This window comes from Heloderma suspectum, chromosome 6 (genome assembly GCF_057233095.1).
Source record: "Heloderma suspectum isolate Gila_16-S chromosome 6, 16-S_ref, whole genome shotgun sequence".
Taxonomy (NCBI): domain Eukaryota; kingdom Metazoa; phylum Chordata; class Lepidosauria; order Squamata; family Helodermatidae; genus Heloderma; species Heloderma suspectum.
The window spans coordinates 30787089-30811656 of NC_139463.1; the positions used below are offsets into that span (position 1 = coordinate 30787089).

Sequence of the window (24568 nt, forward strand, 5' to 3'; positions counted from 1 at the left end):
CCGAGGTGCACGGAACGCTGTTACCTTTCCCGCCGAGGCGGTACCTACTTATCTACTTGCAATTTCTTGCTTTCGAACTGCTAGGTTGGCAGAAGCTGGGACTGAAGACGGGAGCTCACTCCGTCACGCAGCACTCGGGTCTCGAACTGCTGACCTGTCGACCTTCTAGTCTGCAGTTCAGCGTCTTAACCACTAAGCCACCGCGGCCCATTGATGCAAACTTTACAAAAAAATGCACACACAACATTATAAATTTCCATATAGATGTTTTTTTGAAGAAGAGAATTTCAAGTGAATTGCAGAAATGGGATAGAACAAGCTTGACCTAAAAATGAGTCTCGGCAAGACCTAGATTGACAGAACAGTCCATGCCAAATGTACATGCCAAAAGTCAAGACATATTCATGTTCTCCCAACTATCACTTTTTACTGGGGAACATAGGAAGGTGCCTTATACTAGGTCAAACTATTGCTCCAACTAGTCCACTACTGTCAACAAGGACTGGCAAGAGCTCTCCGGGGTATCTCTCATTATCTGCTACCCTCTCCTAGGGATGCTGGAGAAATTCAAGACAGACTAAAATGAGCTCAGATGAGATTTCTAAGAATCTGACCTGCGGAATCCACTGCGGACCCACCCCCTCAGGCCACCTGGAGTCCGTGGACTTCTGGACTTTTTTTTTTTTTACTTTCCCAAAATTAATGTGTATCTATTTTGTAGAAAATACGCATGTTTCTGCTGAGACTGGTAAATATACGTGGGGAAAGGTTGAATGGAATGGGGGACAATATGCAAAATGTTACATGCTACGGTAAATGTTGTAGATTGTTGAAAACCCTCTTATGGAATTATTTGCATATTTTTCTGCACAATGAAAAAAAAATTGCATCCGTCTGTGAGCGGACAATGGAGAGAAAGGTTCCTGACAATCCGCGAAACACAGACGGAGCAGATTTTACACAGGCCGTACATCCCTTCCCTCTCCATTAATTGGAGATGCCAGGGATTGAACGCAGAACCTTATACATGCAAAGCATGCATTTTCTGTCATTGGGCTTTGGGCCCTCCCCTCACAGGGGACAGGGAGAAAAAATGCACAGAGAGACTCCCAGTTTTCTGGAATCTATCTCTGATGAATTGCTGTTCTGATGTGGCAACCCTATTTTAGCTGTTTGGGGGATGCCTTATGAAACATTTTGTCAAGATAAGACGTAGGCTCAGGCAGCAATTCTTGGTACAAGAATAGTGGTGTTACATTATTCCTGTTTTCCATCTGCGAAATATTGGCGATTCTGCACCTGGTCTCGTGAACCATGCAACAGCCCCCATGTACTTGAATCCAACCTTTGGAGTGAATGAGGTTTCCCTTCCTGACCCCTCCCTGTGCAGAATGAAATCTAGCTGCTAATGCAGCTGGAAAGTAAGCCGCCAGCATTCGCTTTGGGTTAGCAAAGGTAGCAAGGCAAGCAGCCACATTGCTTAGCGCTGCAATCTACCCAGGACAGATGAGGTGTCTGAAATTACACGACTCAGCATAAGGAAATGAAACTTTTTTTAATTGGATTCTGCTTGCCCAGCAATCACGCCAGAGGCTGTATTATATGGGGCTGTGTACATGTAAAATGAAATTTACTGCACATGTTGACTGTAGCGGACACATCTGGGCTTCCAGCTCCTGCCTGTTCTTATCCAGAGGGTTTTGCAGTCCATGGCAGAAGGAACACGCACAGGCTTGGAAGGAGGGGATCTACTGCAAACAGAAATGCAGAGAGAGAGATTAATTCCCCCAAATCCTAGTGGCTGAGCTATTGTTGGAGTTCAGCTCTTTGAAAGAATGGGAAGATTTCCAGAAGGACACTTCCACCGCCAAGGATATTGTGAGGGAAGATAAATCTTTCCATGATGTTAAAGTATAGGCAAGCACGTGTATATATATATATATATATATATATATATATATATATATATTCACATTGGTTAGACTTCAAGCTTTAGTATTTTTTTACCTCCTTCTCAAGGTCTCGGGGGAAGAAGTTAAATCTCCAGGTGAGGAGGTAAGAAGGGGAAATTGATTTTCCCAGCCTTCTATCCCCCATTCTAAATAGTGCTGGGTTAAGCTTCAGAAATGCCAAAAGCGTGGCCCAAATTTAGGGGATCTGAATGAAAGGTGGGTGGGGAGGAGAGAAACTGCCTCCCCTCATTTGTCTATGGGGGGTGAGGGGCAGGGGAAACAAAATCCACTGGTTCTCCTCCTGCTACCACCAGTCACCATTTTATTTTTATTTTTTTCCAGATGGGAAATTAAAATGGTGGTTTGCTGTAGTGGGAAAACTGCAATAGTATGGGTCAATTTTGCCTTCCTACCCTCTGAAATTCACCTTCCTCCCAATAGCTGATCTTTCTACACACACTGTCACATTCCATGAAAGGGCCCACAAAAATCAGGAGCTATGTTGGTCCTATCAGCATATTCTTCCAGTCTTATTATCTTTCCGGGGGGGGGGGGGGAGAGTGACAAAGATGGGTTCCAATACAGGCATAATCGATCTGCTTTTAAAATGCACATGAAAGTACGTAATAATTCAGCACTGGAGATTAGCTAAAAGAGACGCTTAGGGCACAATCCTATGGGGATAGGCGACCGCCTATCCAATGCAGGGCAGGAGAAGCACAGAGGGGATTTTTCCCTCCGTGCTTCTCCTGCCCTGCATTTGCGGCTAGACAGCCGATTTCGGCTGTGTAGCCATGGGAAGGTGCAGCAGAGTAGGAGGCTGCCTGACGACACATAGGATGTGTTGTACCAGCATTTCTGCCTTCCCTGCCCCAGAATGTCCTGTTTTGGCCACTCCTCACTCCCCTTCCGAGTGTGGAGCATGGGGCCGTTCCACGCTCCCTGCAAGGCAGCTCAGAAGGGGGGGGAAGGTTGGTTCTCCTGGAACCAACCTCGGAGCACAGGCTCCGGAAACCCACATATCCTATGGCCGTGTAGCCACTGACTAGCGGCCATAAGATTGCTTCCTCCAGAGCGCTTAAAAAAAATAATCACCAAATACCTCCAAGCTACGTCTCCTGCTCCAACAGGCACCACCCATGAATCCCCAGCTTTCTACCCCTTGTGTCTAGGTGTCTGAGCTTCAAGGGACCCAACAACCCAAGGTATCATGCAATTATAGACACTGAAGTTGGGTGCAAAATTCAGCATCTTGGGAAACTCATCTTTCTTTAAATAAACTATTGTAAAAAGTAAGTTTCTAACTCAAGTCTGTCAAGTTAAGTCTGAAAGCTTGTGACCAAGGATGTATGAGATCTCAGAAGCAAGAGATGGGGCTGAGCAAAATTTACAGTGGACATGTGCTGCCTAGGCAGGGGCTAGGCTCAATTTACATAATGTGAATAGAACAGATAATTCAGTTTTTCTTGTTGGAGAATAAGGGTACCTTTAATGCATAGTATAAATAACCCTGAGCACAGGGTCCCTGAGAACTGAATTAAAGGGTCAGGGTGCCTTATGCTTAATTGTATTGTTACAGATGTTGGCTAATCATTCTTTCATTAGGCAGAGTGCTGCTTAATAGTCCAGGCTGGTTGGCTGATGGCAGGAACTAAGAGTTAGAGTCCTGATAGTTGGAGGAACCTCTCTGTGTTTTTGAATAAGATACCCACCAGCGCCTGGAGGAGGTAACACCCCACCAGCAAAGGTGCGGGGCAAATGTCATTCAAAAAAGCCCATAAACTATAAGAAATACTTTGTTATTTGTTTGCTGGTTTGAAACATTTACTTGCTTCCCCCACCCAGCAAAAAAATGTCCAAGATGACATATCAAAAAAAGCTCCTAAATTCATTATTATTATTTTTTTATTACAATTATATCCCACCATTTTTTCCTCCTTAAGGTAGGGATGGCGGAGAATTTCTCCCCGAAACTTCGGGGGGCCGAGCGCCAACGTGTTTGGCCCCCCGAACAAGTTTCGGGGAGAAATTCTCCGCACCCCCCCGCACCCCCCCCCCCGGGATGGGACTTACCTTTGGCGAATGTCCCTCCCGGCGGCGGGTCCGGCCGGCGGTTCGTCGGGTCTTCGTCCGGGGCGGGAGCGGCAGCCAGTCTTTCGACCGGCTGCCGCCACCGCCATTCCAATAAAAGAAAAAAAAACGCCCCCGTGATAGGCTACGTGACGATTAACGTAGCCTATCATGGCTAGATTTGCAAAGTCAGCCATGATAGGCTACGTAAATCGTCACGTAGCCTATCACGGGTGACTTTAAAAAAAAAAAGCGCGTACGGATAATGGCGGCCCCCATAGGGAGCCGCCATTCCCATTCCTTATTTGGTTGCTGTAGTCTACGTAAAGATTACGTAGACTACGGCAAAAATAAGGGCAACGCCATTTGCATTGCCCTTATTTTCACCGTAGTCTACGTAAAGATTTATGTAGACTACAGCGACCAAATAAAGAACTCGAATGGCGGCTCCCTATGCAGGCTGCCATTTGCGTACACGCTTTTTTTTCTCTCTCTTTCAAAGTCACCCGTGATAGGCTACGTGACGATTTATGTAGCCTGTCATGGCTGACTTTGCAGATCTAGCTGTGATAGGCTACGTTAATCGTCACGTAGCCTATCACGGGGGCGTTTTTTGTTTTTTGTTTTTACTTTTAATTTCGCGGCCGGGCGAGGCGCCTCCTCCCCGGCCTGAATTTCAGCCGGGCGAGGCGGGAAGCCTCCCCCCCCGGCCTGAACTTCGCGGGGGGAGCAGCGAAGCGCCTCCCCCCTCACCGCGAAAAGCTGCGAGACCAGGTAAGTGACTGTCGTGCACCCCTACCTTAAGGAACCCAAGGTGGCATGCATAATCCTCCTCCTCCTCCATTTTATCCTCACAACAACCCTGTGAGGTGGGTTGGGTGAGAGTCTGTGACTGGCCCAAAGTCACCCAGTGAGCTTCCATGGCTGAGTGGGGACTCGGCCATGAACCTGGATCTCCCGACTCCCAGTCTAGCCACTACATCACACTGGCTCTCATTATAGTGAAATGTTTCATAAAAATACCACAAATATTGTACCATTTATCACACATCTCCCATTGACACTGAAAAGTGTGCATTCGGGTCCCCCAAGTACGTCCTAACACTCACCTTTGACTCCCAAGGCTGCTTAGGGCCTGTATGACATCAGAGCAGCTAAGGAAATGGGAATGAGGGAGCTTGTGTCATCAACGCCTGTCAAGGCCCACAGTGACATCCGAAAAAGTCAGCCCTTCATTGCCAAATGTTGCTCAAACCATAGCCAGCAAATATACTTGTTAACCCTGTCTTTCACAGCTTTTGGTCTACAAAGTTATCTATTCTCACAATTACCCTTTGAGGAAAGCGAGGATGAAAGGTGGTTCTTGCTAGATCGGACCAAAGGTCCATGTAGTTTCACATCTTGCTTGCTAGGGGTGGTCTATAGGAAGCCCAAAAGCAGGATATGTGGAAGAGCTGCCCTGAGTGCAATTTTTGGTAGAAAGGTGGGGGTACAAATCAAATAAATAAAACAATAGCATTCTCCTGCTGTTGTTTCCAACTGACTGGTGTTCAGGAGTCTATATCCAATTTGTTCATCCTCATTGAATGGGTTACCTCACCTGGCAGTTCCCTGCATCTAATTCCAAACAGCTTCCTGCCTTCGATCCATGTTTTGTATCAAATTGCAGCTCTCGTCTCATCCAACAGGCAAGTTCTTAACTTTAGAACCGATATGAAGAGGAGGTGGGGGAGAACTCAGTATATAAAAGCATTATCTAGAGACAGCTATTGTACTTGCCTCATCATCACCAAAAAGCAAAAGATATTCAGTGCAGATGAAAGACAGTACCTTCCTGCCTTCAAAAAGAAAATTCAAAGTACTTCCCCACCCCCACCCCCAAGGCTATCAAGCAGTTAAAAAAAAATTGGTTGACTCACCATTTAACGGATTCATTGACTGATTAAATTAATGATATTGCCTTTTTGAATATTCGTGAATACTTCATTAGAAATGCATTTTGGAAAGGTTGAAGGAAACGTAAAAGTGTGTTCAATACAATAAACAAAGCTACCCTGCACTGTTTGAAAGGAAGGCTATCTTTTTTCCTGTTACAGTAACATGCAAGAATCAAATAAACTCTCAGAAAAATACGTGTGCATCCCTAACTCGCGTTGCCACCAATTTTCTTCCCCAAACACCTCAAACCTTGACTACTGTAATGTGCTCTACCTGGGGCTGCCTTTGAAGGCAGTTCAGAAATATCAGTTGGTGCAAAACGCTGTTGCCTGGATATTGGTGGGGGCTGCGCAGCCTGATCATATGACACAGATACTTGGCCAACTGCATTAGTTGCAGATGCATTTCCAAACCCTATTTAAAGTGCTGGTTTTAACCGTTAAACCCTTAAAAGGTTCGGGGCCAAGTTTCTTGAGGGCCGTCTTCTCCTGTACCAGCCTGCCCACATTCTGAGGTCAACAGCAGAGGCCCTTCTCGCTGACCTACTGCCAAGAGTGGTTAGGCTGGTGAGTACAAGACCCCAAGTAGTTCACAGCCTGTGATTTCTTTTGGCACAGCTGCTGAGATATACCTTGAACTGCCAGTAACCTGCTGTAGGACAATGTTTTCCTGGCATATTTTTAAGCCAAAGAAGAAACTACCCTCTTGGCTTCTGAAATGGGGGGCAGGGAGGGAGGCTGCTATGGAGGAGAGGAGAACTAGTGCAGTGGTTAGAGTGTTTGACTGGGTCTTGGGTGATCCAGGTTCTAGTCCCCACTCAGCCATGAAGTTCACTGGGTGACTTTGGGCCAGTCACTGACTGTCAGCCTACCCTACCTCACAGGGTTGTTGTGAGGATAAAAGAGAGAGGAGGAGGGCCATGTAAGCTGCCTTGGGGTCTTTGCAAGAGGAAAAAATGCAATAAATGTAATAAATAAAATATACCGGCCAGAGTAGAGCCTTCAGCAATGCACCCTTCTTTTTATCTATGAAATGTTGGAAAGTGTATGCCTTCTTGTGCAAATGAAGGGAGCTTAGCACTGGATCCAGTCCTGCATTCTACTACAGCCCATCATCAGATCAGTCTCTTAACCGCTAACTTCAAAGGGCAGCCAATGAATTCTTGGCAATCGTTATGACTATTAAAGTCAGAAATGCCTGCTGATGCCAGTTAACCAAATTAAAAAAGGCATAAGATGTCTCCCTTCTGTCTGACAACCAAAAGTAATAAACTAATAATTGCAGGGGCCTAAACACTAAGGATAAAACTATGAGTAACATTTGCCTCCTTAACCCAACGTTTGTTATGTATCAGCACCAATTCATGCATGTTCACTCCCAGGGCCCTTAGCGGCAGGGGGGGGGGTCATTGGGACCACAGCAGGAGAAGTAAGGGTTAAACCACCACCCCAGTGCACCACAGCCCTGATCTTGATCCCTCCCCACTACCTGCTATTTACCATTGAAAACCCATTCACAGAAGGACAGGAGATGCATTTAGCATCACATGTGGAGAGCAATGCCCATTAGAGCAGGCAATTCTGGGCTACATGGACCAGTTGTCTGACTCAATAGAAGCCAGCTTGCTGTACCTATATATACACAAACATCTTCCCAGGGATGGCGATACTCAGATCACAAATCCTGCAGAGCACTAAACCTGCTCAGCTTGTGCAAATTATTCCAGCATTATTTTGCAGGGAACAAAGTAGAAGTGGCAACTCTGTGGGCAATCAATTCTGGTTCCTGTCTGGAGGCTGACGTGTAAGCATTTAATCAAACCCCACGAAAGCATTTTGCACAATTAACTGTTTGGAGCATCCCATGCTTAGCAACGGAGAGACTCAGACAAGGGTGTGTAGGAAGAGAGAGGAGGGCAAGTGCTGGCAATGGTTCTGCTAGGCAAGCAAACAGGAATTTCACAGACCACATGCAATGATGCATTTAGGGCGCCATCGTATTCAGATAGGCGGCCGCCTCCAAACTCAGAGGTGACTGCCGATCCAATGCAGGGCAGGAGAAGCCCAGAGGGGATCGTTCCCTCTGCACTCCTCCTGCCCTGCATTTTCAGCTAGACAGCCGATTGCAGCTGTCTAGCCACAGGATGGCAGAGCAGGGGAGAAGGCTGCTGTACGACACACTGGATGTGTCATACAGGCATTTCCGCCCTCCCCACCCCAGAACACCTCCCAGAACAGCCTTTTTCAGCCACTCCATGCTCCTATTGAGAGTGCAGAGGACAGGGCTGTTCCATGCTGCCTCAGAGGCAGTGCGGAAGCGGGGGGAGGTCGGTTCTCTGGGAACCTTGGAGCGCGGGCTCAGAGGTCAGATCCCAGAAAACAAGATATCCTATGGCTGTCTAGCAGCCATAGGATTGCTCCCTTAATGTAACATGTCATTTGGCCCTAAATTAACACAGCATAGATCTGATGAAGCAGAGCAACCGTCCCCGACCTCATGCCCTCCAGATGTGTTGGACTACAACTCTCATCATCCCCCACTTAGATGCCTTTAAAAGGAGGTTGGAAAATTCAGGAAGGGTAGATCAACACATATTAGCTCTAACAGCGAAACAGAACCTCCAGGTTCCAAAGCAGTATACCCCTGACTACCAGGGGACAGAGAGCACTCATGCCCTCAAGACCTTTGATCTGCTTGTGGACTTCCTGCAGGCAGCTGGTTAGCCAGCATTAGAAACAGGATTCTAAGCCTGATGGTCCTGATCCAAAGGGTTTCTTCTTGAGTTTCTTAGTCATGGGCTGGAGAATGGCGGCTCCAGCTCAGTGCCTCCAGTTTCCATCCCTCCATTTATTTATTTATTTGTGTAGATTTTATTTTAAGCACGCCCTTCCTCCAAGAAGCTCAAGGCAGCACATCTGGTCTCACAATATCTGCCCACCCTCCCTTCCACCCAATGGCGCCATTAAGGTAGGACTTTGGGCCAAAAGGGCCCCTGTCCACAGAATGAGCAGGGGGCAGTGGGGGGCAGAAGAGAACACAGCATAGCTTCACTTTGAAATAAGTGGAGTAACACATTTTACCATCTAAAGCAGGAGTCCTCGCTGTGACACCTGCAGGCACCCACAAAACTTTTTTTAATCCCTTTTTTAAATACTCATACATAGATACGTACATGTCCATAGCAATGAATACAAATAAAATGCATACAACTTTCCAGCAATTATACGTAGGCTCCAACAAAAGTGGGCCAAATATCCAAAAAATCTATTTGAAGGTGATGTCTATTTACCACCCATTCAAATAATGAAGGCGTTGTAAGGGCCTCCCTCCCTTACATGACAGGAGGTAGGTGTTTATCCTCCAGAGTTGTAATACCAATCTTTTGGCTGTCAAAAGGGCATAGAGAATCCATTTACACTGACCATTCATTCATTTCCATGAAGCAGGTCAATAATTCAAAAGAGCATGTGCATCAATGAATATCAAAGACTGTTCCAGTACATGTAATAACCTCCCACCCCAAAGAAGCAACTCCTGGACATTGCCAAAACATATGTTTAAAAGAAGCATTAGCTATATTGCACCAGCAGTAATTAGCCAAATTAGACAACCCCTTTTAAAGAGAAATTGCACTGTCCAATAGACATGAAGCAAACATTTTTTGCTGAATAAGATGCAGGCTCAGATTAATAGATGCAACTGGTCAACACCAAAAAGGCCATCCACTGATTAGGCATTTTGCAGTGGTGCCCAAAGAAATTTCTCTAATTCCCAAATGTGCTCATGGGTCCAAAAAGCTGGGGACCTCTGATCAAACAGGCCTCCTCCCCATAAGACCATTAACCCCAGAGACTAAAATTACCTAGCTGCACCTCTTTTCCCACCCATGTTAAGCCAAGAAATAATGACTGGTCCAAACTGTCCTGCTTGGGAACAGAGCTCCTGAGTTTTAGCCAGGGTCAGTACCAAAGGCAAGGTCAGTAAGCAGCCCAAAGTTCAAACACAGGACAGTCCAGAGAAGAGCAATGTTAGCAGGGGAAAACCAAAACAGCCATCTAGGATTTGGTGCACAGACATGACTCCAGTGCTCTGCTGGGATCTGAAGGCTTTTTTAAGCTTCAGAGCCTCACCCAGACCACAGCTGCACGCCATCAGTGCCACTTGTGGGATGGTCTCCCCGCAAGTAAAGCCTTGCTCATAAGTATACCTTTACTTATTCCTCAGGCAGACAGGTGTCTTGAGGGGAAGGTATTACAGCCATCTCCCCTGAGAGCCCATAGGGATATCAGATGCTGCCTTATACTGACGACACTGAATGGCTGTCCAGGGTTTCAGGCAGGATTCTTTCCTAGCCCTTCCTGGAGATGCCGGGGATCAAAGCCGGGACCTTCTGCATGCAAAGCAGATGTTCTGTCTAGTGCTGTGCTGAACATTTCTCCCTCATTTCTTTTGACCATTCTCATTCAATGTGATAGAAGAGAAACTGCTTTTGAAAAGAAATTCAGTGGTGAAGAAATTTCAGAGAAATTCTCATGGGTTGGGTTTGGGGTTCTTGGGCTGACCTTACTTAGGAGGTGGCCAAGGAGTGAGTGCAAATTAGGGATGTACGAAACACTTACCTGGCTCCATGCCGGTCAATCCATGGTGGGAGGGAGGTGTTCCGTCCCTCCCCCCGGAATCCTCCTCAGCTGGCTCCACTCCACCGTGACTCCTCAGAGCCACCGGCCAGGGCCGCCTGCAGCCAGACATCCGGCCACTGGGCTGCGCAGGGTAGGGATGTACAAAAATTCCACCACGGATCTCGGGGAAGCCGAATGCCAGCGCATTCAGCCCCCCGAAATCGGTGGCGGAAGGGCCTGCCACCCCCCCGCCACCCCCCCGGGACGAGACTTACCTAGGGCAGATCTTCCTGGTGGCGGTGGCTCCGGCGGCGGTGGCTCCGGCGGCGGTGGCTCCGGTGGTGGCGGCGGTTCGGCGGTGGCAGCTGTGGCGGTTCGACGGTGGCGGCTGCGGTGGCCGGTCTTCCGACCGGCTGCCGCCACTGCCATTGCCAGTTAAAAAAAAAAAAAGACATGATAGGCTACGTAAAGATTTACGTAGCCTATCACGGCTAGGTTTTTTTAAAAAAACGTGATAGGCTACATAAATGTTTACGTAGCCTATCATGGCTGACTAAAACAACAACAATAACGTGCGTACGTAAATGGCGGTGGCCACGGCCGCCGCCATTTGCGTTCCTTGTTTTGGCACATCTTAGTCTACGTAAACATTTATGTAGACTAAGATGGCGAAAATAAGGGGAACGCAAATAGCGTAGCATCCGCTACGCTATTTATTTACGTTTCCCTTATTTTCCCTATCCTAGTCTACGTAAATGTTTATGTAGACTAAGACATGCCAAAATAAGGAACGCAAATGGTGGCGGCTGCGGCCGCCGCCATTTATGTACGCGTGTTGTTGTTGTTGTTGTTTTAAAGTCAGCCGTGATAGGCTACGTAAACATTTATGTAGCCTATCACGTTTTTTTTTTAAGTCAGCCATGATAGGCTGCTTAAACATTTACATAGCCTATCACGGCTGACTGCAGGGACACAAACGGCGGCGGCTACAGCCACCGCCATTTGCGTCCCTGCTAGCCAGTGGCCGGATGTCCGGCTCCTGGCGGAGCCGGCCGGCGGCTCCACAGAATCCCTGCGGAGCACAGCCGGCCGGCCAGGATTCTAAGGGGGAGGAACAGAGCGCCTCCCCCCCCGGTGAGGATTCCGAGGGGAGGGACGGAACGCCTCCCCCCCAGCCATAAACATAATCCATGAAAGGTAAGTGACTTTCATACATCCCTAGCGCAGGGGCACAAATGGCAGCCGCCATAGCCGCCACCATTTCTGTCCCTGTCTTTTGCCATGATAGGCTACATATGTATTTACATAGCCTATCACAGCAAAAGACAGGGGTGCAAATGGCATAGCGGCTGCCATTTGCACCCCTGTCTTTTGCTGTGATAGGCTACATAAATATATACGTAGCCTATCACGGCAAAAGACAGGGGCGCAAATGGCAGCAGCTATGGCAGCCGCCATTTGCGTTCCTGCCTATTGCCGTGATAGGCTACGTATATATTTACATAGCCAATGACGGCAAAAGACAGGGATGCAAATGGCGTCCCTGTATTAGCCGTGATAGGCTACGGAAATACTTACGTAGCCTATCACGGCCATTCGAAAGGAGGCAAATGGCAGCCGCAGATGCAGCCACCATTCGAGGAGCACTGGAACAGCCGACAAAGGTAGGCTCCATTCCAGACCCATTTCGCGGGGTGGTGGGGCAGGTGGCTTCGTTCCGCCATGGATTCCAGAGGGCCGAATGCACTGGCATTCAGCCTCCCTGGAATCCGTGGCGAAATTCTCCAATATCCCTAGTGCAAATGCCCTGTTTTTCATTGTACAGTCATCGCTCTGGCTGGCCGTGGCCTCCTCAGCTTCCTACACTTCAATTAAAGCCCAGATTAAGGCACCATGAGGTAATTCCTCCTATGGGGCTTTTTCAGATCAGGACGTGCAGGCAGCCTGGGAAGCAAGCTGTGATTAGGGAAGCTGAAAAACACCACAAACATAAATCATAAAACATCCTGAATGAGGCAGAACAATGGAAGTTTCCTTCATGGGAGGGAGAAAACTTTCAGGAAATTGGAGGACGGATTTTGGTGAGGCACTAATTCCACCTCATCATCCCTGGAGCTGGACACAACACTGCCCCCACCTGCCTTGCAGTGGATGCAAACTCAGGTCCAGCCTGCCAAGACAGTTGATGCTGTTGAGGCACGAAAACCCCAAAACCTTACCAAAAACAAAGAAAGAAACTGTGCTACAAGCTCTGCCAATGGTGAGCCCTAACTGGGAGAAACTGTTGAGAATTTCTCCTCCCCCGGGAGAAATTCAGCGAAATTGTCTCCCAAATTTCTCTGCCCACAAATAAGGTGGAGAATTTCAAGAGGCCATTTGCACACAGCTTCAGTTCTATTGTGCTAAAGGCACAATCCTGTGCATATTTAGACAGGAAAAAGTCCTACAACTCCCAGCATTCCTCAGCCAGCATGGCTGGCTGGGGCATGCTGGGAGTTGTAGAACTTTTTTTTTTCATTCTAAGCATGTATAGGATTGCACCCTAAGCTGATATGCCTTAAGGTCCCCAAACATAGGCAGCTTCTCTGCAATGTTCAGCTCAGAGGCCTCCAAAGAGGTGCCCTCCAGAGAGGGCCTGGCACAATGGCATCCAGTGAGCTTCATAGCTGAACAGGGATTTGAACCTGGGTCTCTCCACCCAGACTTCTGAGAAATCACAAGACCTTGTCCACACACTTTTAAGTGCAGACACACTACCAACTGCTTTGCTTCTCTGTGTTCCTCCCTGCAGCCGACTGAAGCGCATGCTTTTTCGCTTCCTTGTAAAATTTTGATTTTTCCCCTCCCACTCTAAGTGAAAACAATCTTGTGCAAACCCCGGACAAAAGGAGAGAGTCAAAGTTTTGCAGCTAAGCTCAGCCACTTCAATAAAAAGATACACACCATCTCTACTTTGGGGGTGGAAATTGTTTTGCATTGTGTATCTAGTGAGCCTTCCCCCACTCTCCCCGCATCACAATAGCAGCACCTTGTAATTATTTACAGCACCATTCATTTCAGGGAGAACAGCATTCCATATCCATGCAAGCCAACAGGGGGGGAAAAGAAGGGAAATTACACTTCTGGTTCTCTTTCATGCTCAGGCTGTTTTGTATCACAAGGGCCAAGTAACATTTACTGTACAGTTCCTTCATGCAGCCGGGAAGTATTGATCATGAGAATGAGGACTTTAACTAAACAATATGTATTCTCTGTACATATATTGTCAAGGAAATTATAAACCAACAGGAACAGAAGTAATGTCTTAGTGGGCTATGTGTCTCCAGGCTTTCAGTCACTATCAGGAACAGGATACTGGGTTAGATTACCATTGCAGTTATGACCTGCATAATCTGCATCATTGGACAAATAGAAATAGGTAATGCTGACACTCCCTGAAAGCAATGGAGCTTGCTTTGCTAGCAAGACAGCAAAGTGAGCATCTCCAATGGATTTGGGGCATATACATCCTACTGAGCTTCATTTTCTCTCTGTAAAAAGACTGGAAGTTGGGTAGGACTAGGGATGGACAGATTACTCACTGTCCGTTCCATGCTCTTTTCTGCTGGGGGGGAGGCGATCCGTTCCTCCCCCCCCAGAATCCTCCAGAGTGGCTCCGTGTCCAGAGGATTTCATGGAGCTGCACTCCAGCTCCGTTACTCTGGTGATACCGTAATGGCGGCCGCCATTACCGTTTCTCTGTGAGGAATACAGCCACAAATGGCATAGTGGATGCCACTTGCAGCCGTAAAGCGCTGTTTTTTACCTAATTGCAGCCGTCCGTGGCAGAATTCTCTGCCATCCCTAGGACATTCCATAGACACAGCACAAGACACATTCAAACCTCTTGCATCTAGATCAATGGCTCCAAAGACCATTTACATCTACAAATGCAACCTGCAACAATTCCTTAATCACCTCCTGTTTAGATTACTGCAATGCACTCTTTGACCTTTTCTACACAAGGCTGTTACTCCACTGTATCTGCTTTTCATTTTGGTGCAGAATTGAATTCCGAGCACTACACAAGGAGCATTTCCTTTCCTGCTTTTCCACTACATAACCTCTAGGTGGCACTGTGGTATAGCGGAATAGCACAAATACACAAGAGGAAATCATGCTTTCACTGGCTTTCACAATTAAATGTGGCATTTTCTCTGCTGTAAAAAAACTTGCTGAAAGTGCTGGTTAGATACAGAAGTGAAACTGGAGGGTCATGACATTGTCTAAACAACCCATAAACAACTGTGAGTAGAGAATGATGAGCACACAATGAATGCATCACGCAGAAAGTCCTTTGTGAGGCTGCCCTTGAAGAGTGATCAGAAACTGCAGCTAGTGCAAAATGTTGCATTAATTAGGTTTCTTGGAGAGATAGATAGATAGTTGATAGATAGATGATAGACAATTAGATAGATAGATAGATAGATAGATAGATAGATAGATAGATAGACAGACAGACAGACAGACAGACAGACAGACAAATGTTTTGACGGTTGTTTTTAGTATTGATTTGTTGTTAGCTTCCTAATTGTAGATTTTGTTAGCCAAAAAGGTGGGGAAATAGATGGATAGATATGTTGTCATATTTTTTAAAAGTAGCACTGTACTGAATTTTTTTCACTGTTCCACTTTTTTTTTACCGTTCTCTTTCAACTTGATAGAAAATATATGGTTTTGAAAAAAATTCAAAGGAGAAGAACAGTTAAGTGAAATTCTCATGAATGGGATTTGGTGTTCTTGTGCATACTTTAGTTACAAGGTAGCCAAGTGGTATGCATGTTTGTGTAGAAAGAAAGAAAAAACAGCACGCTTGGACACCTTCAGATGATAAGGTAAGCTCAAAAACTACCCCAAAAGAAATTCAAAAGAGAATGAGGCAGAAATATGGAAGCCTTTTTCGTAAGAAAGGATAACCTTCAGGAAATCTGAGGACAGATTTCAGCAGAGCTGAAACTAAGAGGCACACAGTTTATTTAGAGCTGCACACTTAGTGCAGTTTAATTGATAGATCAATCAACAAAAGCTTTACGCTCAGATTAAAAATAAGGCTCCCAGTTCATCAGTAAGTCTGAGATTTCAAGACATACCTCAATACAGGCCACAAAGGAACTCCAGCACCCTATGAAGAATCTTCTGAAAAAGAAACTTAAAGCTGGCTTATTCTTCCCGTTTATTTTGTATCCGAAGCAAATTGATCACTTTGTATTTCAGGGGACTAAGACCACTATGGTTTATTTCCATTAAGAAGAACTGCACAGGCACCTGAAGCAAGAAGCTGCTCTATTGAAATCACTGTCAATAAGGCATTTTAAGTCAATGTCTTTAGTATCAAGAGTGATGACATTTGACCTTCTTTATTTTTACAGCCACTCTGGCTATAATAGGGAATACCTCACATTGACTATTCTCAGTGAATAAAAGCGGAAATATTGGAAACAGTGGACGTTGGCGGCTCCAATTTTGGTAGAGCTGTGAATCCATTCTGGGTTTCAGTCAGAAGCTTTCCAAGGTTCTGAACCTATTTTGGGACTATGGTTCAGCAGCTCCTTTACAGTTCTGGCTGGTTCTGACTGAACCCAGAATGGATGCACAGCAACACCAAAATCAGAGCCACCAGCCTTCACTGTTTGGAAATGGCATTTGTTTCTTAAAATGGGCGGTAGCTTTTGGCTGTAGGCTGCCTCTGGCTGCATGGAAATTAGATGTTATTTCAGCAGTGGAGCCACTGTTGAAGCACCCTCATAACAGGCTATGCAAATAAACTACTTTCTGTCCAAAGCCAAGCTCAGAGAAAACATGTTCTTGGGAGGTTGCAGCAGAAGGTGACTATGCACAACACTGACTGGCTGGTGGAAGTGTCATCACAAATCCCCTGTTGCCTAATACCTGCAGCAGTTTTGCAACTTCTGGAAAATTGATTGTGTTCTACTCAAAAACAAAAAAGGTGATAAGTAGGTGCAATCTTGGCAAGGATGAACCCAAAAGGGAGCCTGGAGGAAGCAGGTCAGGAGTTTGAAGCAGACAGCTGGAGCAAGGACTGACAGACAAGAAATTTTATCCACTCAAAAGGTCGTAGGTCAGAAATTTCAAGAGTGGCCAGAAACAGGTCTGAGGAAAGAGACAGCTTGCTCTGCCCAGGCCTGGTTGTAGACTGAGCCCTTATATAGTCCATCAGCCTGGGTAACCCTCTCAGACTCCACCCCCTTGCTGGAGAATAGAGATCCTTAAAGGGACCCTGGCACTCCATCATTTCTTCATCACCTCTTGTCATGCACAGTGCCTGGAGTGGTGAGCATATTTGGCATGCAAAACCTTTGGGGGAAAGTAGGGATTACGGGAAATTCACTTCAATATGTTTTAACCAGAATTTACCCAGTTTCAGGGGAGGCGCGTGGATCCAATTTCAGTGAGGCAGAAATTCCATTCTGGGTTTTACTTACAACCAGCCAGGAGTCTAAAGGAGCTATCCAAGGTTTTGGACCATATCCTCCAAAAGGGTCCAGCACCTTGGATAGCTCCTTTAGACTCCTGGCTGACTGTAAGTAAAACCCAGAATGCAATCTCCACCCCGCCAAAATCGGATCCACCAGCTTCCCCTGTCCAGTTTGCATCTCCCAGGACTGCTTGCAAACCTGAACACAATCTGAGCTTGCAATGTGATTTGTGGAACAAAAAATATGTTCAAAAAACAGACACATTTGGGAAATGCACAGGAAAAAATGCATACTTTTGGAACCACAAATACAACCACACTTTAATTAACGGGACAAAACCCATTCATTTTGAAAATGTGCACACAATCGATGCATATATTTTGAAAAATGCACACAAAAATATGAATAGATTTTCATGTGAAAAGGGGAAAAAAGCAAAGCTAACAACCTGATATGGACATGAGCCTATAAGAGTTTGAGGTGGAATTCAGTGAACTGCAACAAGCTTGAATGTTGCTGATACACACATCTCTGGGGCAAGGATGCTGAGTCATTGCTGGAGTCCAGCTCAGGGGTTGCAGTCCTTAGGAGTTCTGTCTCGGGGATTTCTGGTTCAGGAGTCTCAAGTCTTGATCTGGCAGTACTTTGGGTCAGGACAAAAATGAATGTTCAATTGAATAAATGTACTAGCAGCACTTAAAAAAAATAGAAAGGTATACAGTGGATCAGGAAACATTTTTCTCCCTGCCTCATAATAATAGAACCTGGGGTCATCCAATGAATCTGAATGGTGGGAGATTCGAGACAGATAAAAGGACGGACTTGTGCTGTGGAATTAGGGATGTGTGAACACACCCCAGCTCAGGTTGTCCAGGTGCCCGCTGAAGTGCCCCCCGCTCCCTCCCCCCACCTGGACCCATGCTTGAGCCCCAAGCTCAGCAAGTCACCCGCACTCACCTTGGGCCCGTCTGGTGAGCGCTCGCCATTTTGCTGCCTTTTTTTTTTATGGAAAAAGGGAGTTTTAAAAAATGTGCATATTTAAATATGCGCAGTTTGGGGCCGAGAAAGCTTAATATGCACAATATTAGAGGCACATATTGGCTCTAGTCATGGCTACTAGTCATGATGGCTATATATTATCTCCAGTATCAGAGGCCTCTGAATGCCAGTTCCTGGGGAACACATGAGTGGGAGGGTGCCGTTGTCCTCAAGTCCTGCTTGCAGGGTTCCCATAGGCATCTGGTTGGCTGCTATGGGAAGAAGATGCTGGATTAGACAGGCCTCTGACCTGACCCACCTCAGCTTTTCTTATGTTCTTAGCTGGCCTGAAGCATGGAAGGAAAAGCAAGACCTCTGACTGAATCAGCATTCAAATCTTTGGTAAGAAGGCCTACCAGTTACACTGTATGAAGGCTTAGATGGCTTTAAAATGTGATTAGAGACAGTCAGGGAGGATGGTTTTATCAACAACTATTAGCCATGATGATAAAATGCAGCTTCCATGTTCAGGGACAGATTGCCACTGAATACCAGTTGCTACGGCGGGAGCAGGAGCATGGCAACATTGGGAGAAACATTGGGACTGAAAAGCATTGGTCCTATTACAGATCCCTGTGGGACCCGACTATTTACTTCCCTCCATTGGGAGAATTTACCATTTATTCCTACTCTCTGCTTTCTGTTCTTTAACCAGTTACTGATCCATAAGAGGACCTGTCCTTTTATTCCATGACTGCCAAGTTTGCTCAGGAGTCTTTGGTGAGGGACTTTGTCAAAAGCCTTTTGGAAGTCCAAGTAAACAATGACTACCGGATCACCCCTGTCCACATGTTTATTGACACTCTCAAAGAACTCTAAAAGGTTGGTGAGACAGGACTTGCCTTTGCAGAAGCTGTGTTGTTTCTTTTTCAGCAGGGCTTGTCCTTCTATATGCTTACTAATTTTATCTTTAATAATGCCTTCAACCAATTTACCTGGAACAGACGTTAAGCTAATTGGTCTGTAATTTCCTGGATCCCCCCTGGATTCCTTTTTGAAAATTGGTGTTACATTGGCAATCTTCCAGTCCTCTGGTATAGAGGCTGAGCTTAGGGACATGTTGCATATTTTGGTTAGATCAGCAATTTCATTTTTGAGTTCTTTGAGAACTCTAGGATGGATACCATCTGGGCCTGATAATTTATTTACTTTCAATGTATCAATAAGGTACAGAACTTCATCTTTTGTCACCACCATTTGCCTTAGTTCCTCAGAGTCCCTTCCTGAAAACATCAATTCAGGTACAGGTATCTGTCCTATATCTTCTGCAGTGAAGACAGATGAAAAGAATTCATTCAGCTTCTCTGCAATCTCTTTGTCCTCCTTCAGTACTCCTTTAACTCCATTGTCATCCAATGGTCCAACTGCCTCCCTAACTGATTTTCTGCTTCTGATATATTTAAAGAATTCTTTATTGCTGAAGAATAAAGCATTCTTTATTCTTCTGTTCCTAGTCTGCATGAGAACCTAGCACCTTCCATGGTAGATGACAACAAGGATAGGGTCTCCTATTGGACTAAGACAAATCTGTGGCACCATCCTGAACAAGGAGCTGGAGCAATGCCTGGAAGGGAGTGGTTAACCCAGCAAAGGTCTGGGAGAAGGGGTTATATACATGTCTTCCTGGTTCAGCAGTTGGAGATGGGTCTGCTTCCTCATTGTCTGCTACTGGGACTTTCCCCTTCTTGTGAGTAGACACTTGCTCCTCAGTAGAGCAGAGGGTATTTCCAAGTAGCGCCAGAAAGAGTGAAGCGGCTGGGCCAAAGCCGAAAGGACACTCAGCTGTGGATGTGTCTGGTGGTGAAAAGAAAATCTGATGCTGTAAAGAACAATATTGTTTAGGAACCTGGAATGTCAGATCAATGAATCAAGGTAAGCTGGAGGTGGTCAAACATGAGATGGCAGGATTGAACACTGACATCTTGGGAATCAGCGAACTCAAATGGACAGGCATGGGCAAATTTAATTCAGGTGACCATCGTATCTACTATTGTGGCCAAGAATCCCTTAGAAGAAACGGAGTAGCACTCATAGTCAACAAAAGGGTGGGAAAAGCAGTACTGGGGTACAATCTTAAAAACGATAGAATGATCTCAGTACGAATCCAAGGCAAACCATTCAACATCACAGTAATTCAAGTCTATGCCCCAACCACTGAGGCCGAAGAAGCTGAGGTTGATTGGTTCTATGAAGACCTACAACACCTTCTAGAACTAACACCCAAAAAAGATGTCCTCTTCATCATAGGGGATTGGAATGCTAAAGTAGGAAGTCAAGAAATCACCGGGATAACAGGCAGGCATGGCCTTGGTGTACAAAATGAAGCAGGACAAAGGCTAATAGAGTTTTGCCAAGAGAACACGCTGATCATAGCAAACACTCTTTTCCAACAGCACAAGAGACAACTCTACACAAGAACATCACCAGATGGTCAATATCGAAATCAGATTGATTATGTCCTTTGCAACCAAAGATGGAGAAGCTCCATACAGTCAGTAAAAACAAGACCTGGAGCTGACTGTGGCTCAGATCATGAGCTGCTGCTTGCAAAATTTCGGCTGAAATTGAAGAACGTAGGGAAAACCACTAAACCATTCAGGTGTGACCTAAATCATATCCCTTATGAATATACAGTGGAGGTGAGGAATAGATTTCAGGGATTAGACCTAATAGACAGAGTGCCTGAGGAACTATGGACGGAGGTCCGTAACATTGTTCAGGAGGCAGCAACGAAATCCATCCCAAAGAAAAAGAAATGCAAGAAAGCAAAGTGGCTGTCTGATGAGGCTTTACAAGTAGCTCACGAAAGAAGGGAAGCGAAAAGCAAGGGAGAAAGGGGAAGATATACCCAACTGAATGCAGAGTTCCAGAGAATAGCAAGGAGAGACAAGAAGGCCTTCTTAAATGAACAATGCAAGGAAATCGAGGAAAACAACAGAATGGGAAAGACTAGAGATCTCTTCAAGAAAATTGGAGATCTCAAGGGAACGTTTTGGCAAAGACGGGCATGATAAAGGACAAAGAAGGCAGGGACCTTACAGAAGCAGATGAGATTAAGAAGAGGTGGAAAAAATACACAGAAGAACTATACAGGAAAGATCTTAATGTCCTTGATAGCCATGATAGTAATGTCCTTGATAGCCATGATAGTGCGGTCACTGAACTTGAGCCGGACATCCTCGAGAGTGAAGTCAAGTGGGCCTTAGGAAGCATTAGTAACAACAAAGCTAGCAGAGATGACAGTATTCCAGCTGAGCTATTTAAAATCCTAAAAGATTATGCTGTTAAAGTGCTGCATTCAATATGCCAACAAATTTGGAACACTCAACAATGGCTGCAAGACTGGAAAAGGTCAGTTTACATTCCAATTCCAAAGAAGGGCAACGCCAAAGAGTGTTCAAACTACCGCACAATTGCGCTCATTTCACATGCCAGCGAGGTGATGCTCAAAATCCTACAAGCTAGGCTTCAGCAGTATGTGAACCAAGAACTACCGGAAGTACAAGCTGGGTTTCGAAGAGGCAGAGGAACTAGAGATCAAATCGCCAACATTCACTGGATCTTGGAGAAAGCAAGAGAATTCCAGAAAAACATCTATTTCTGCTTCATTGACTACGCTAAAGCCTTTGATTGTGTGGATCACAACAAACTGTGGCAAATTCTTAAAGTGATGGGAGTACCAAACCACCTTACCTGTCTCCTGAGAAACCTGTACGAGGGTCAAGAAGCAACAGTAAGAACCGGACATGGAACAACCGAGTGGTTCAAAATTGGGAAAGGAGTACGACAAGGCTGCATATTGTCACCCTGCTTATTTAACTTATATGCAGAGTACATCATGAGAAATGCCGGGTTGGATGAATCAGAGGTCAGAATTAAGATTGCTGGGAGAATTATCAACAACCTCTGATATGCAGACGATACCACCCTAATGGCAGAAAGTGAAGAGGATCTAAAGAGCCTCTTGTTGAGGGTGAAAGAGGAGAGTGCAAAAGCTGGTTTGAAACTCAACATTAAAAAAACGAAGATCATGGCATCTGGCCCTATCACTTTCTGGCATATAGAAGGGGAAGAAATGGAAGCAGTGACAGATTTTACTTTCTTGGGCTCCAAGATCACCGCAGACGGTGACTGTAGCCATGAAATTAAAAGACGCTTGCTCCTTGGGAGGAAAGCTATGGCCAACCTAGACAGCATAGTAAGAAGGAGAGACATCACCTTGCCAACAAAGGTCCATCTAATCAAAGCTATGGTTTTCCCAGTAGTAATGTATGGCTGTGAGAGCTGGACTATAAGGAAGGCTGAGCACCGAAGAATTGATGCTTTCGAACTGTGGTGCTGGAGAAGACTCTTACGAGTCCCCTGGACTGCAAGGAGGACAAATCAGTCCATCCTAAAGGAAATCAACCCTGAGTGCTCATTGGAAAGACAGATACTGAAGCTGAAGCTCAAATATTTTGGCCACCTAATGCGAAGAGAAAACTCTCTGGAAAAGACCCTGATGCTGGGAAAGACTGAAGGCAAAAGGAGAAGGGGACAGCAGAGGATGAGATGGCTAGATAGCATCACCGATGCAATGAATATGAACCTGAGCACACTCCGGGAGAGTGCGCAGGACAGGAAAGCCTGGCGTGCTATGGTCCATGGGGTCACGAAGAGTCGGACATGACTGAACGACTGAACAACAACAAAAAGGGTCTTCTGGCAACCAGGCAAGCGCTCCAACCATGACTTCTGAATCTCTCATCTGGTCTGCCATCACCAGTGCTCTGGAAAGCTGCAGGATGAGGGAGGAGAGTTGGGAACCAAGGCAGGAATTGGAGTGGGGGCAACAAAGTGCTTCAGGACCTCAGAAGGAGGCATCCTGTGCAACAGGACTCCTCAGGTTAGCCCATGTCTTCTGTGAGGCTGGAATTTGCTGTGGAATCTCTTTCAAAGAGGTCTCCCTTGGTGTCAGTAGCCTGACAGGCATATGGGTCCTCCTGTCAGGGCTGGCATCAAGGTCAACATGGTCAGGCACCTGCCAAGGCCCCACACCCCAGCAGGGGCCCAATGATAAGAACCCTCTGGACTTGCTCCTCCTGTTCATCATTGCAACCTCATTCATCTGCCTCTCACTCTGGCCCAGACAACAGCGATGGTGAGAAGGAGGAGCAGCAATTCCCACTGCCTACTTGCTCACTGGCTCTCTGCCTTTCAAGCAAGCAAGTAGTAGCTATGATGTTAAAGATGATGAGAAACAAGAGCAGCTGGTAACTAGGTAGAAAGTAGACTCACCAAGGGAAGAGGCCCATTGACAGTCTTGCACAAGGGCTCTCTGGAATCTGGCGTCAGCACTATCTATGTCAGAGAATGTCAGAGAATTCCGCGACGGATCTCGGTGAGGCCGAATGCCAGTGCATTTGGCCCCCTGAAATCCATCGCAGAATGAAGCCCCTGCCCCCCCAACCCACGAAAGGTGTGCGGGACAAAGTCCCTGCCACCCCCAACCCACAAAAGGTGCGCGAAATGGAGCACTTACCTGCTCCCGTCCGCGCTGCTTTGCGAATGGCGGCCGTCCTGCGGCCACCATTCGCTGCCTCCTCTTCATAGCCGTGATAGGCTACGTAAATACTTACGTAGCCTATCACGGCTAACACAGTGCGGAGGCCGTGATAGGCTATGTAAGTATTTACATAGCCTATCACGGCGGGGGGGGGGGGGGACCCAGCGTACGCAAATGGCGGCAGCTACCACCATTTGCATACGCTGGGTTTTTTTCCCCCTGCCGTGATAGGCTACATAAGTATGTAGCCTATCATGGCAGGGGGAAAAAAACCCAGCGTACGTAAATGGCGGTGGCTACCACCATTTGCATATGCTGGGGTTATTCCCCCTGCCGTGATAGGCTACGTAAATATTTACGTAGCCTATCACAGCTCAATACAGGGACGCAAAAGGCGGCGGCTACGACAGCTGCCATTTGAGTCCCTGCACGGCTGCCCAGCCCCTTCATGGATCACTGCCTTGTTGTGGCGAAGGGGCTTGCGTAACTCAGTGAAGCCATAAGCTATGCCGTGCAGGGCCACCCAAGATGGACAGGTCATGGCAGAGAGTTCTGACAAAATGTGGTCCACTGGAGAAGGAAATGGCAACCCACTCCAGTATTCTTGCCAAGAAAACCCCATGGAACGTATCACAAGGCTAAAAGAGATGACGCCAGAAGATGAGCCCCTCAGGTCGGAAGGTGTCCAATATACTACTGGGGAAGAGCAGAGGGTATTTCCAAGTAGCGCCAGAAAGAGTGAAGCGGCTGGGCCAAAGCCGAAAGGACACTCAGCTGTGGATGTGTCTGGTGGTGAAAAGAAAATCTGATGCTGTAAAGAACAATATTGTTTAGGAACCTGGAATGTCAGATCAATGAATCAAGGTAAGCTGGAGGTGGTCAAACATGAGATGGCAGGATTGAACACTGACATCTTGGGAATCAGCGAAC

The 24568-nt window shown here is 46.3% G+C and overlaps 1 long non-coding RNA gene across 1 annotated transcript in view; it reads right to left on the reverse strand.

Annotated features, from left to right (window-relative positions):
* Positions 1-1538: 1538 nt before the first annotated feature.
* The window catches only part of LOC146340602 (uncharacterized), a 105495-nt gene continuing 82465 nt past the window's right edge, over positions 1539-24568 (reverse strand). Inside the window, exon 5 of the long non-coding RNA XR_014784077.1 lies at positions 1539-1751. This is a non-coding gene — a long non-coding RNA (uncharacterized LOC146340602). The remainder of the gene's footprint in view (positions 1752-24568) is intronic.